This window comes from Triticum dicoccoides, chromosome 6B (assembly GCF_002162155.2).
Source record: "Triticum dicoccoides isolate Atlit2015 ecotype Zavitan chromosome 6B, WEW_v2.0, whole genome shotgun sequence".
Taxonomy (NCBI): domain Eukaryota; kingdom Viridiplantae; phylum Streptophyta; class Magnoliopsida; order Poales; family Poaceae; genus Triticum; species Triticum dicoccoides.
The window spans coordinates 708498136-708513003 of NC_041391.1; the positions used below are offsets into that span (position 1 = coordinate 708498136).

The 14868-nt window shown below is 42.1% G+C and overlaps 1 pseudogene; it reads right to left on the bottom strand.

The window, feature by feature from the left end:
* Positions 1 to 7734: 7734 nt before the first annotated feature.
* Positions 7735 to 14868, bottom strand: part of LOC119325517 — a 9610-nt pseudogene continuing 2476 nt past the window's right edge.

The following is a 14868-nucleotide window of genomic DNA, read 5'->3' on the forward strand; positions in this document are numbered from 1 at the left end:
CGCCCTCCCTGCAGCTGGCACCAGCGCCCACCTCACCGCGGGTGCGTGTGAGTATCCTGAAATCTCCAGAAAAAATCACAATTAAAATCCGAGACAAATGGTAGCCGGTGAGGGGAACTGACCCCGTGTTGCTGAAGTAAGCCTCTGCTTTTCATGTTTCGAGAAGTCAAATTTCAGGCTAGTTCTAGTGATACTTATCAGCCGAAAACTATTTGGTCACGTATGGACATGAAGTCAAACAGATTGTCTGGGAGCTAAATAGTTCAACACTTTTTCACTGCCAAATAGTTCAATAGCTAAAGGCTATGCATAACTTATACTGTTGTAAAAGTAGTTCACTGATGGCCTTGTGTTCCTGTTTCTTTCTGAACTATCTGTGCATGGCCAAAGTCGCCAGAAGCCCAGAACCAGAGGGAAAAATGAAAAGGGGTCGAACTGCAGATTGAGTGGTATTGACAACAGTCTGGCACTTCAAATTCACTACTTTTTTTTGGCAAACTAATTCACTACATTGATATAACCACAAAGTACAGAATTTGCAAATACAATCAGTATATCAATGTACAATGTTCCTCATACCTTGGAGGGGAGCACGCCTGGTCGTGGGCGTCGTCAGACTTGGAGCCATAGGATAGGAGGTCGGAGCAGTGCTCCTTGCCTTGGTTGTGGTGGTCATGGAGCATGCCCAGATCCTTGCCTTCCCGCAGCTACTGACGCGCAGATCCGACCATGGGCGAAAGAGACCATCAGCGCTCCGTGCTTGCCGGAGGAGCCCGTCCTCGACCTCTCAGAGCAAGGGGACCCATCTTTTCAGGCATACGGTCTCCGTGTGTTTCTATGCCACCCCCTGGATCGAATCGTCGGCATACACGGCAACGATGTTGTATCATACACAAATGCATCCTTTATTACTTCGCATGATCTAGAAAGCAAATAGTCTTACTAACCCTAGCCATAGGTTAGTCAAATACATAGTCTTAAATAATCAAACAAAGTTCATAACATGCGAAAACGAAAGCAAATCTAAGGTAGACTTCTTGGTAAGCTCTATCAACACCATGGGGAAGCATGTCGAGTGGAGGCACGAAACCCCACGTAAGTCACTCCTTGTAGAAATCATCTGCAAGATGATACGTTGCAGCCACTAGGGTCAATGCATTGAATGCATTGGCAAGTCCACAGTTCATTGAAAACCTATTCACCAACATGCACTTTTGGCTAGTGGGGTTCAAGGCCTTTTGCAGTAACATAGTTTTGCCATATATAGTTTATAGTGGTCTACTCTAATACTTGGATGTACCGCCTCACACAGTAGTCCTGGGTGGACCGTATCATGCGTTCACCCAAAAAAGTTTGAATGTGTGGACTTCCGCCTCACACGGTTGCCCCAAACCGTTCTCCAGAGACCCTGGTACACCCCAGTCCTCTAGATCAGCTCCATACCCCCCCTTTGGTTCAACCCATTGATTTTTAAAGAAGTGGTTATGAGATCGAGCTGACAATTCCAGGTGAGTTGCTCAAAAGTTGTCTATAACCGGGGGCACGACTAATCATGACCAGATTTATACACTGTGCGCAGGTTTGTGTACTTTACCAGGCGAGTTGCTCAAATTGAATTTTATATCTATCAGGTCATTGTGATCCAACTATTAAATTTTAATGACCTATTAATGTTCAACTATTTTCCTTTATAAATTAGATAGCGTTTATCTACATTAGTTTCATTTAATTCAAATTATTTTCAAAAATATTTTATTTGATGTTTTGTCATGTTCTAAATGAGTCTATGATTTATTCTAATTGAATTTGGTTTATTTACAAATTTTATTTCAATAAAAAATTCAAATAAATGTGAAACTAGAGTTACTAATTTTATGTCGAGAAACTATTTTATAATTTTTTTCATATTTTTACCAAGAGTAGGCTAAATTAAACTACATTTCACTAGCTCCAAAATGTAAAAAGAATCACCTAATTTGGATTTGTACATTAAAGGTTATGCCCTATTTAGTATTTAAACTATTCCATTTTAAATTCAAATTTGATTTTTTTAATTTACTTTTTCTAAAATTATTCTGAAAAATCATTTCATAAGGTTTCATTAGCAAAAAGTATCATTCAATTTGGCCCTCTAGATAACTAGTTGTGATGGTTTTAAATTCTAGGGGCTTTTTTTGCAAAACTTTAAAAACAATTAGTTGACGAAATTGTTCTGGATAATGTTTTGGATAAGGTTGGCTACGTGGCATGCTCTGATTGGCCGATACTGTTTCAGTTTTTTAAAACTAAACATGATTTAATCTACACGTTGGATCTAGATCGAATAGTCTAGATTAGATAGAGGCTCACCGCGGTGGCTAGGTCGTGGAGACTTACGGGAAAACATGGGGACGGTGGCACACGGCTCGGGAGGTCGTTGGGGCGGCGTTCTTGGGGGTTTCTGGCGTGGCGAGGGGCACGGTTGGACGCGGCGTGGCTCGAGGAGGTTGCTGGCGGTCCTGGCCGGGGCTGGGGATGGCGTTGGGAGGCTCGTGTGAGTTGTGGGCATCGTCAAAGCTCTCGAGTGTCGAGTGCACGTGAACGCGAGGAATTTGAATGTACAAGGTGGGGGCCCTCCCTGTCAGTGGGAGAAAGGGGGAGAGAGAGAGCGCAGGCGCAGGGCTGGGTCGACTGGCTAGTTGGGTCGTGCCTGGCTTGGTTGGCTGGCTGGCTCGCCCTTTTTTTCTTTTTCTTTTCCTTTTCTATTTTTGTTTTCTGTTTTTGCTCTCAGTTTTTAAATTTAAGTTTAAATTTGAATATTTTTCAGAAGGTAAACTATTCATAAAATCCATTGATAATATTCCTGGCTAGTTGAACTTTTCACAAAGGACTTTTGAGAAACTATTTTTGTTAGTAACTAATGGCCTATTTGCAAGTTGTTTTATTTTTTCCTTTTTCTATTTTTTCTCTATTTTCAAATTTAAATTTTCTTCAGAAGGTAAACTATTCCTAAAATCCCTTGAGAATATTCCTGCGTAGTTGAACTTTTCTCCAAGGACTTTTGACAAACTATTTTTTGTTAGTAGCTAATGGGCCTATTTGCAAGTAGTTTTTCTTTTCTTTTCTGTTTTTTTGTTTTCTTTATTTTTATCCAGAAATTCACTTATTTTTTAATTTCCAAATTAAACTATTTTCAAACTCTGTTTCACTAAAAACAATAGGGCAAATATTATCTTAGGAAATTTCTTTCTCGCCCTTATGCAGGTTTTCTGAAAATCATTTCCGGTGAAACTTCCATGACCTCCAATTTTAAATTCAAATTGAATTTGAATTTGAATTCAAATGTTTGTCTTGTTAGTTTCAGAACCCAAACATGCAAGGTTAAATCATGAGTGCATATGATTATAAGTTCACAACCAAAATTTAGAAGAAATTTTTGGTTGTAATAGGATAGGCATGTGGGTGCGTTGAGGGAAGGGGTGGTGTACAAAGACACGAATTTCGTCCAGTCGCCATCGCGCTCGTCCTCCCAAGGCACCATCGTGACCTGACTGTGCTCTAAGCCGCCGCCACCCGATTGCTCTCTCCCGAGTCACCCACTATCTCTCGATCTCGATCTACCAAACCCCATGGCTTTAAAGCCGGCGGAGTATTTAGATCAAAGCCCAACAAGGGCTCCATCAATCGAGCCGCCTCGATCTCTTGATCATGCCGGTGGGCAGCCACCTTGTCGTACGCCCTCCCGAGCCCTTGCAACAAAACGCCATCGGCTGCAGGCGCATCTGCAGGGGTCGTGGTGGTCGGGATCGTTCTCGTCAGATAAAGGCATGTCATGCGACATTTTCTGTGTTTTGGGGATACAGGCCTTCGATCGGATCGCAGCAGAACCTACACGAGGGAGTCTGCCAGCAAAACATTGAATCTGAACCATTTGATTAGGTGGCGGACCATCGAAGAAATATTGACTATTGAATTTTATTGGGTGGATTAGATCCGATGCTGCTGATTGTCTCGCGTACACTTGTTTTGTTGGCTGTAGAAAAATTTCAGTTCGCTCTTTTAATAGTAAGAGAGAAGGGGGGATTAGTTGGGGGCATTGGCCCACCCTGAAATTACTATACCTATTTTTTCTGAGAAGAACCAAAATCACTGTTGGCGCCGCCTCCTAGCAGCGCCGCTTCTTCTTCTTCCTCTGACTACTCTTCCTCTCGTGGTTTCTCTCAAACACACACCCATGGAAGAAACTCTCAGGAAACACACACACACACACACGTACAAGGAGAGCCCCAAGGTCTTTGCGCTGAGGCATTCTTCCTTGTCAGCACAAGAGCTACATTGTTTCTCCACAGCCCTCTCAGCTTCTTTTTTTCATTCACTTAGGGAACCATTTATACAAGGACTTGACACTCCACGGTGCATGCAGCCACAACTACCATGCACCACTCACACCACTAACTAGCCCTATTCTTATGCCCACTAACTCAACGGCCAAACACTACCCAGCCGTGTTCAGCTAACAACCTGACTTGATCCTCTCCTAGAATCGCTCTAGGCACCACGACCAGTCCAACACCAACTACTGGACTCACTCCAGTACACAACTGACTAAACGATCCGGCCATCTCTAGGCCACTAACTTGCAGTGCACACATGCACGTACACACATGTCAAGATTAGCTCCAACAATCACATCTCACATGCCTTTCGGGCTTCCGTATCGGGCTTTGGAGCCCGGCCCAAGCAGGCGCCTCTTTTCTCGGTGTTTGAATGAACTCTGCTAAAGTGTTGCGAGAGCGGACAATTGGTGAACTCTGAACCCGACTGCCTAGGACCTTCTCTGCATAACAAGAACCAGAGTGACACTGTTAAGACCATGGTTTTCACTTTCAGTGAGATTTCACTGTAATTCACTGAATTTCATTAATTTCAGTAGACACTGAAATATTACATTTCGGTCAAAATATTTCAGCAAATTCAGTTGTACACAGGAAATCAAATATTTTTCAAAATACTTTTTGAAAATTTCAAATATTTAATTAAATTCAAATGAATATTTCAGCCTTTTGGCTGAAATACAAACTGAAATAACTTAATTTCACTGAATTTCAGTGATTTCAGTTGGTGCTGAAATTTTGTTGAAACTGAAATTGAAAACTATGGTTAAGACACATTTCTTGACATATCTGAAACCTGAGTACGCAGCATCCATCCTGTTGGAGTTGTGTCGAATATAGTGTACGAGGTGGGTTACAGTTGGACTTGTAGTTGTATTGTGTTTACATAGGATGTGGAGTCGTGTCCTAGTAGGACACTTGTATCCTAGGCCTCTCATATATAGCGGGGATAGACACACGATGTAACCTATGCCAACATAATAGCACAGGCGCGCAAGGGGGAGCCGGCGGCGTGTGCCGGCGCCCGGGTGGCCGGTGTGCGATATTATGACGGTGTCACAGGGAGGAGCGCCCGTAGTCATGCCCCGGGGATGTAGCCATATCGGTGAACCTCGTTAACAAATCTCGATGTCGTGCTCGTGTGATTGCTTGGTCCTCGGATAATCGACGGTATGCCTCAGATTTATTCTAACAAGTGGTATCAGAGCTAGGTTGTTCAGAGGTCTTAAATAGTTGATCTAGAGGAGGCCGAGTTGGTTCGCTGGTTTAGTTCGTCACAAGAGACGATCGTGTATCAACGTACGGAAGATGCAGTCGAAGCAATCGGGAGGCAGCAGCTCGCACGGCAACAGCAAAAGCAGATTTGTGGCAGGCCAGCAACAGTTTTCCGCGTGATAGGTCTTGGCGTGGAGGCTGGCGGGTACGCCAATGGCAGCCGCGTGTTCTACGCGAGGTCTCGTCAGGAGACGTGGCGATCGAGGGGAACACACGGGCAGCGTGCAGTAGTGGCGCGTCCCGGACGGCCCAATGCCCATGAGTGCAGCGGGTCAGCGGGAGGGCGTGCAAGGTGTGGCAGCCTGGTGCATCCCGTAACACCTGGCTGGTGCGGTGCTGGATGGAGCTGGAGGCATGCACAAAGTGGCTGCGGTAGCTGGTTGTGTGCGTACATGCTTGAGATTTGTTTGGGAAAAAAATTGGCACAAAGACTAGTCAGATCGTGATGCTGTCATTAAAAAAAAAAGGAGAGGCCAGCTACAGACGTGTGATGAATCAGGTGTTTGAGCTAGCTAGCTTTGTTAATCTGATTTGGTACGTTCACACGGGAAGGCTATATAGACTTCGCTTTGGTTTTCTTTGTTGGTACACATTTGTGTTTGGATGGCAGTGGTCACGGTGACGGTTTGAGGAGTCTGGGATGTGTCTACAGTCGCGGAAGTTCGGCTTGGTCAGACTTGCCAGTCTGATGGATCGACGCGAGTCGGTTGGTACAGAAGACGGTGATGGGATCGGCGACGACGACATATGAGCGTGATGCTGATGGTGACGGACTTCTGGGGCGTGGAAACACGTGGCGCAGGCCCGAGGGCTTGTGTGACTTCGACAAGACTATGGCGTGGGGTTGATTCAAGGTGGTGTACACACAGAGCTTGAAGTCGACGGGGCGCGGGGTGGCACGTACAACCACCATGGAGTCATGTTGAAGGTGGAGCTGGATTGAGGGGCTACGGTGTAAGTCGACGAGGTCGAAGCCTATTCAGCAGGCGAGGAAAAGCGAGTGACGCGTAATTCGGACTGAAGCCCAGTGGTTTGATGGAAGCGTGAAACTCGTCATCGGTCGGTGATGATCGGTGGTACTCTGCAGTGGGGGTTGAGTGGTGCGGTTTCACGACCCTTGAGACTCGATCGGGACAGCAGAGGCTCGACATAATAGCGGCGAGGCGTGTGGTATGCACGGGACATGGAGACGGGCCAGGGCTCTGGTGGTCATACATGTGTTGAGACAACTGCGAATTTGACTCGAGATGACTAAAAGCAATGGTAAAATTCCTTCAAGTTTCAGACAGGCAGTCAAGAAAGGAGCGGTGATGTTGGGTTCAGGTAACTCTTATGTGACACCCAATATGTGAGTTGTTCAATTTCACGCAGGTCAGTGATCAGTGTGTGATGGTGTTGGACGGATACTCTGGAAGTTGAGAGCACAAACTAGAGTAACAAGGAACTTAATTTTGCTCGAGTGTTGACTCTGGTCAAGAAAAGAAGGGACTACAAGTTGCAGGTGGAGTCACATGGAGTCTTTGGAGTAGCAGCGGTACTCATGGGATAAGTTCAAGTCCAATGTACATGGAAATTTGACGCATGGACAAATTCAAGGTGGTGGAGTATATTCGCCAAGGTGGAGTTTGTTGGAGTTGTGTCAAATATACGAGGTGGGTTACAGTTGGACTTGTAGTTGTATTGTGTTTACATAGGATGTGGAGTCGTGTTCTAGTAGGACACTTGTATTCTAGGCCTCTCATATATAGCGGGGGTAGACACACGATGTAACCTATGCCAACATAATAGCACAGGCGCGCAAGGGGGAGCCGGCGGCGTGTGCCGGCGCCCGAGTGGCCGGTGTGCGGTATTGTGACGGTGTCACGGGAAGGAGCGCCTGTAGTCATGCCCCGGGGATGTAGCCATATCGGTGAACCTCGTTAACAAATCTCGGTGTCGTGCTCGTATGATTGCTTGGTCCTCGGATGATCGACGGTATGGCTCGGATTTATTCTAACACATCCTACACACCGAGACAGAACATGCGCCCTTACACTACGTACGTATACATGTGCATCATACTACACGAAAGCAAGCACAGCTCCCATTACATTACATTACGTATGTGCGTCACACTACCCATCCACGCATGACTCAAGCCTATGACGATGTTCCAAAAGAACAGAGCAAAGAGCAGTAGAGAGAACACATCTTGTAGCTAAGCTATTTCACAACTTTCGATCACTATGATTATATTCCACGATTGCTCATCCGAAGCAGCCAAGGAACTTCTTGGCGGGCGTGGTCCCTTGTGACCGGTGCTTGGCCGCCATCTCCTGGCACTTGATCATCTCCTCCTGCCGCCTCGCCTCCACGGCGGCCTGCTGCTCCTCAGCCTCCTTGTGGATCATCGCGATACGGTTCCGCATCTTCTCCGCGTACTCTGCCTTCTTCTTCTCAAGCTTCTCCTGCAAATCGAAGAAATGGGCATGAGCGTTACTTGTCCTGCTACTAACTGGCGTGTGCTGTATAGAATAGAATGAACTTTGCTGCTAACTGAAGTGCGGGGAAGTAAATCCAGGTTCAGAGTTTCAGAGTCGACATATCTCTATTTGAAGGCTGCAACACGCTAGGGTTGCTGGGATTATAATCTTATACACGACAACCAAAGTAAAGATATAGGATTCAATGAGTACCTGCATATAGACTCATCCATCGCAGAAAGTGATGAACCGTTCGATCTCAGAAATGCAGTGACGAAGCATTGAGACTGCAGCCTAATTGGAATTGTTCCCTTAGCTGAAAAGACAGATAACCTGGTCACATGTGGTAATAAGAGAGATACGTAAATCTTGCGAACTTAAGTACATGGCCATCTATGGGGGGAAAGTTGGTACCTTGATTACGGCAACGAGTCATCAACGGTAGGTCTCAATGAATAATAGAGTAGGGTGGTTAGGATGTGCGTTGGCTGCTTCCCGAATGGCAGCCTTTGCAGCCTCGTTGCTTCTATGGCCCGCCCGTAGACAACAGTGGAGGGTAACGAGACTGGGGAGATTTTTGATTCCAAGAACAAAAGGACCGCTAGTACCGAGAGACTCAGTTTTTTCTGCGTCAAATGCTATGTTGAGGACATCTACCTTGGGCATGGCTCCAGCCGCAAACGAAATATTGATCCCAGCAAACTGGAAATAATAACTAAATATCCTCAAGCATGGGAATCCAACTTCGCCAGAGACTATGACCCTTGTTACTTCAGGCTTTTCTGTTAAAGGAGTATTCAAATTCATACTTCCACTTTCATCAATGAACAGAGCCAGATAACGCAGAACAGGTAAGCCTCCAAGGATATAGAAATCTTTCTGCTCAGCTCCGACCAATTCAAGGCGTAAGTTCTGGAGGTTGGCAAGGGAGCCCACCCACTCTGGAACATGGGGAATCATCGAACCAAAGACCTCAAGCTTCCGGAGGCTAAGTGGCACAGGGCCCAGAGTTTCCTCTAATAATTCCTGTCCATAGTAAACAGTAAGAGAGAGAAGGTTCCCTAGGTTTTTGAGGGAAGCGACAATAATAGCTTTCTTGGACTCATTTCCAGCGTTCACTTGGTCAGTAAAATTATAATCTTTAAAATTAAGGGTCAACTTCTTCAGGCTCTGCAGCTGTAAAAATTCTTCTACAAAGTTAAATGACTGGTTACAGATGCCGACAACCTTCAGTTTCTCCAGTGCTTGTAGCTTGGATATTCCACAAGGAAGTGTAACATTCTGGTTGACAAATAGGTGCACTAATCTCTTAAGTTTGACAATAGAGGATGGTAACTCACAAACAGAGGTGCCTCCTAAATCCAGTATCTCTAAGCACCATAGGTGTACGATTTCTTCTGGGAGCTTACTTACTTCCCTTGCTCCATGGAGGCTCAGGTACCTCAGCTGAAACAACCTCCCTATATTTTCAAGATGATGGTTCTCCATTTGGTCACAACCTTCAAAGTCCAGAAAACGCAAATGCCTGAACTTATTCATAGAAGGAATTTCCACTGAGATCCCGAACAAATCAAGTGATCGGACATGAGACAACACCAAGCTTGTTGGCACTATCAGTTTTTTTTGCTTGCCGGCTTGCAGGGAGAGCCGACGAACTTTGCTTTCTGTCCTAACAGTTAAACTAGGAACACCTATCAAAGTAACAAAGTTTTCTTCAATGGATTTGGATATGATGAAATCAAGAATTGTGTCATGAAGCCGACAACTCTTGACCCTACCAAATGTGTCTGTCTTCCCGGGTTGGATCAAACTCCGACTGATGAGCTCATTAAAACACCTTTTACCAAACTCATATGTTGCACTATATCCGGCTTCTATGTGAATTAATCTTTCAGCAGTCCACCTATGTATCAAAACTTTCTTCTTAATAAGAGAATCTTCAGGGAATATACTCAAACATAAGAGACAAGATTTTAGATGAGCTGGCAGATCAAAGTAACTAAGTGACAATATCTTCGTCATTCCTTCAAGATTCGGATTTCTTTCATGTGCTCGACCAATCGAACCTTCAACTTGTTTCCATGGACCCTCTGACCTTTCAGTATTAGCCAACAAACCAGATATGGCAATTATTGCCAAAGGCAACCCAGCACATTTTTTCAAAATATGCTCAGAAACTATTTTAAGGTATGAGGGGCAATTTTCCTCGGAGTTGAATAATCTTGTGTAAAATAATTGCCTAGCGTGCACCATGTCAAGAGGCTTTATGCAATAAATATCTCCACTGAATGGTGTTGAACGACATGATTCAGCAACGTCATTTATACGGGTGGTGGTGATTATGATACTGCCAGAACTAGTCACGGGAAATGCAAGTTTAATAACATCCCATGTACCCACGTCCCATATATCGTCAACAACAACAAAATACCTGCATGAGGACAGAGGGTTGATATCAGTGTGGTAATGATGTAAAGAGTGTACAACAAGATAGACAAATACATAAAACAGTAAACTTGTTCACAGTGGCAGCATGCATACAAATACTCCTACGTAACAAAATTGGCACAACTATTAAACTTGCATGTGTTGCAACCTTAATCTTGTGTGCATATTGGTACAAGCTAATTAGCTTAAACATGAGTCATTAACACGGAAAAGAGCAAGGGTGACTCAGCAAGAGATTGACCCAAACGTTATGATGAATGTAAGTACTTAACTACTATAAAAGGGATTTTGATGATGTGGTGATGACAAACATCTAGTGATTTAAAATCAAGAAGCTCAATGGAAAGTTCGTCTCTACTATAAACTACCGGTTTTTTTTCCTTAGATTCCCTCTAAAGATTTATGGAGCCACGTAATTCCAAACTATTTTTTTTTCTTTTTGAACAACTACATTGTCGATGATGCACACGATTGCACCAGGTCAAGACAGCAGCCGAGGCATTGATGATCTCATAACAACTGGTCTAGCATTGTAGTGTTTAGTGGAGGGGCGAGAGAGAAGAGGAAGGATAACATATCAATATGGATGTAGGGAGGATACAGAACGTCTGAAAATTGAAGAGAGCTTAGAAGGTGGAAGAGAAAGAAGGTGACGTCCATGGCATGGCCCGCCCAAAACTAGTCATGATGTAAAGTACTCCAAAAAATGGCTTAGGATAGCATGGAAGCCTAGAAAGTCGATACTTAACATAGGTAGTAAAATTAAGAATTCCCACATTATAAAATGTAGGAGTGGTGTTAGTGTTACAATTTGTCTAGGTTAGCTACTTGATCTACTCCCTGCCAGCTTGGCTATTTGAGCTAGTATAATAAAATGATGTTAATAAGCTACACGAGTTGTCACATCATATTTGTGTTAAGTTTGAGGAGAAAGAAGAGAATCGTACTACATATTTATAGCCACGAGATTCAAGAAACTCTAAGAGTGAGGTAGCTAGATATGAATGGGGTAGTATATCTTGGTAGCTAACTTTTATATTGGTGGGTCATTATACTAACAATGGATGACATGGTAATGAGATTTACCCATCAATTGGCTCCATTATTATCCTTACTCATAGTACACATGCAATAGATGACATGCTAATGAGAAGCAGAATATAGATTCGCTATTAGATGTTACATTTGCTATAAGCCCTTTATTATAGTTGCTCTAAGGTTATGTTGAGGTTTTTGGTTCTCTCTCTCTCTCTCTCTCTCTCTCTCTCTCTCTCCCTCCCCTCCCCATCATTAGATGTGAACTGTCTTAATCAGCACTTGTACATTTCTGTACCCTCTAGCTTAACAAGTTGTATTACCATGTTTGTCGACTCACGTTGCTCGGGCCCATTTTCACGAAACTATACTTCTTATTTTCCATACTTAGCCCACTAATCGGTGACTCCAAACTCCAAAGACAATTGTTTCCATAGTTAACACACTTATCTCTGACCGTAAAGATGTGCTGCTTAATTTTGTACTTTTATTAGTACTCTCGGTGCTATCACTTGTTATGTTAACAAATTTTAAAATTACTACTGAGTAATACCACAACTTGAGATTTGCACATCTAGAAATTTTGACTTGAAAGAAAAACCCTGTTAAATCAAATGTTAATCAGAATTCCTGAAACACTTAATTTGGATCCAGTAATTCCTCAGGATATGTATGCGCAGTTGTAGACAAAGTTAACGGTCTGAAATTACAATTTTATAAGATTTTGGCCGGTGTTGATTGGCATTAATATGTCTAGTTCACCTCTGGAGGCAGATTTAATAGAAAACAATGTGTAGCTAATGTAACTTAACTTTGGTGAAACTAACACTCTACAAAAAATACCCATTTTAGAAAACACAAAAGAAGCTTTTCTAAGTTTGGTGTAACTAACACTCCACAATTTATTTATTTTTTGAAAATACACATTTTTATGAAGAATACTGTAAAGATTTCACCATTAAAAGGGTTGAAAAAGGGTTCGCTCCACTTGCACAAATAACATGCAAAATTAATTGGTATGTCACTCTATTTCAGCAACGAGTCATATTGATAATCTGTAGTACCGTCTAAGCATATTCAGCATCTTTTCGAATAGCCATATTACTTAGATCTAATCTCGATGGGGAGAAGCACTACATTATTATCCTTGGGTTGTAATCCATCTTCTCATAGATGCCAAAAGACATTAGCTATCTATATGATGATTATATTAGAGACAGGTGCAATCATTAATAAGGCGGTTTCTTTTTACATTCCACAACATCGAGTGAAGTCACAAAATATTTACACGGTAGATTATCCTTTTGTATTATAATTTACAAATAATGTTTACATGCTCTTGAAATTATGGGGTGATAAATAAAATTAAATCGGAATCGTGTGCCTACGGGAAGACATTCGTACCGTGGGAAAAAGGAAACATCTCTCTCTCTCTCTCTCTCTCTCTCTCTCTCTCCTGCATCATTATATGCCAACTGTCTTAATCAGCACTCGTACATTTGTGTTAATAAACCCTCTACCTTAACAAGTCTTATTACCATGTTCATCGACTCACGTTGCTCGGGCCCAGTTGCACGAAACTATACTTCTTATTTTCCATAGTTAGCCCACTAATCGATGATTCCAAACTCGAAAGACAATTGTTTTCATAGTTAACGCACTTATCTCTGACCGTAAAGATGTCGTGCATAATTTTGTACTTTTATTAGTACTCTCGGGGCTATCACTTGTTATGTTAACAAAATTTAAAATTACTATTGAGTAATACCACAACTTGAGATTCGCACATCTAGAAATTTTGTCTTGAAAAACCCTGTTAAATCAAATGTTAATATGAATTCCTGAAATACTTAATTTGGATACAGTAATTCCTCAGGATATGTATGCGCAATCGTAGACAAAGTCAACGGTCTGAAATTGCAATTTTATAAGATTTTGGCCGGCCTTGATTGGCATTAATATGTCTAGTTCACCTCTGAAGGCAGATTTAATAGAAAACAATGTGTAGCTAATGTGACTTAACTTTGGTGAAATAACACTCTACAAAAAACATCTGTTTTAGAAAAAATAAAAGAAGCTTTTGTAAGTTTGGTGTAACTAACACTCCACAGTTTATTTATTTATTGGAAATACACATTTTTATGAAGAATACTGTGAAGATTTCACCATCAAAAGAGTTGACAAAGGGTTCGATCCACTTGCACAAACAACATGCAAAATTAACTCGTATGTCACTCTATTTCAATAACGAGTCATATTGATAATCTGTAGTACCATCTTAGCATATTCGGCTTCGAACAGCCATATTACTTATATCTAATCTCGATGGGGACAAGCACTATATTATTATCCTTGGGTTGATATCCATCTTCTCATAGATGCCAAAAGACGTTAGCTATCTATATGATGATTATTGATAGCCTACTAATCGGTGACTCCAAACTCTAAAGACAATTGTTTTCATAGTTAACGCACTTATCTTTGACCGTAAAGATGTGGTGCTTCATTTTGTACTTTTATTAGTACTCTCGGTGGTATCACTTGTTATGTTAACAAAATTTAAAATTACTACTGAGTAATACCACAACTTGAGATTTGCACATCTAGAAATTTTGACTTGAAAACCCTGTTAAAATAAATGTTAATCAGATTTCCTGAAACACTTAATTTGGATCCAGTCATTCCTCGGGATATGTATGCGCAATCGTAGACAAAGTCAACGGTCTCAAATTGCAATTTTATAGGATTTTGGCTGGCGTTGATTGGCATTAATATGTCTAGTTCACCTCTGAAGGTAGATTTAATAGAAAACAATGTGTAGCTAATGTAACTTAACTTTGGTGAAACTAACACTCTACAAAAAACATCCGTTTTAGAAAACATAAAAGAAGCTTTTGTAAGCTTGGTGTAACTAACACTCCACAATTTATTTATTGTTTGAAAATACACATTTTTACAAAGAATACTGTGAAGATTTCACCATCAAAAGAGTTAACAAAGGGTTCGTTCCACTTGCACAAACAACATGCAAAATTAAATGGTATGTCACTCTATCTCAGCAACGAGTCATATTGATAATCTGTAGTACCATCTTAGCATATTCGTCATCTTTTTGAATAGCCATATTACTTAGATCTAATCTCAATGGGAAGAAGCACTACATTATTATCCTTGGGTTGTTATCCATGTTCTCATAGATGCCAAAAGACGTTAGCTATCGATATGATGATTATATTAGAGACAAGTGCAATCATTAATAAGGCAGTTTCTTTTTA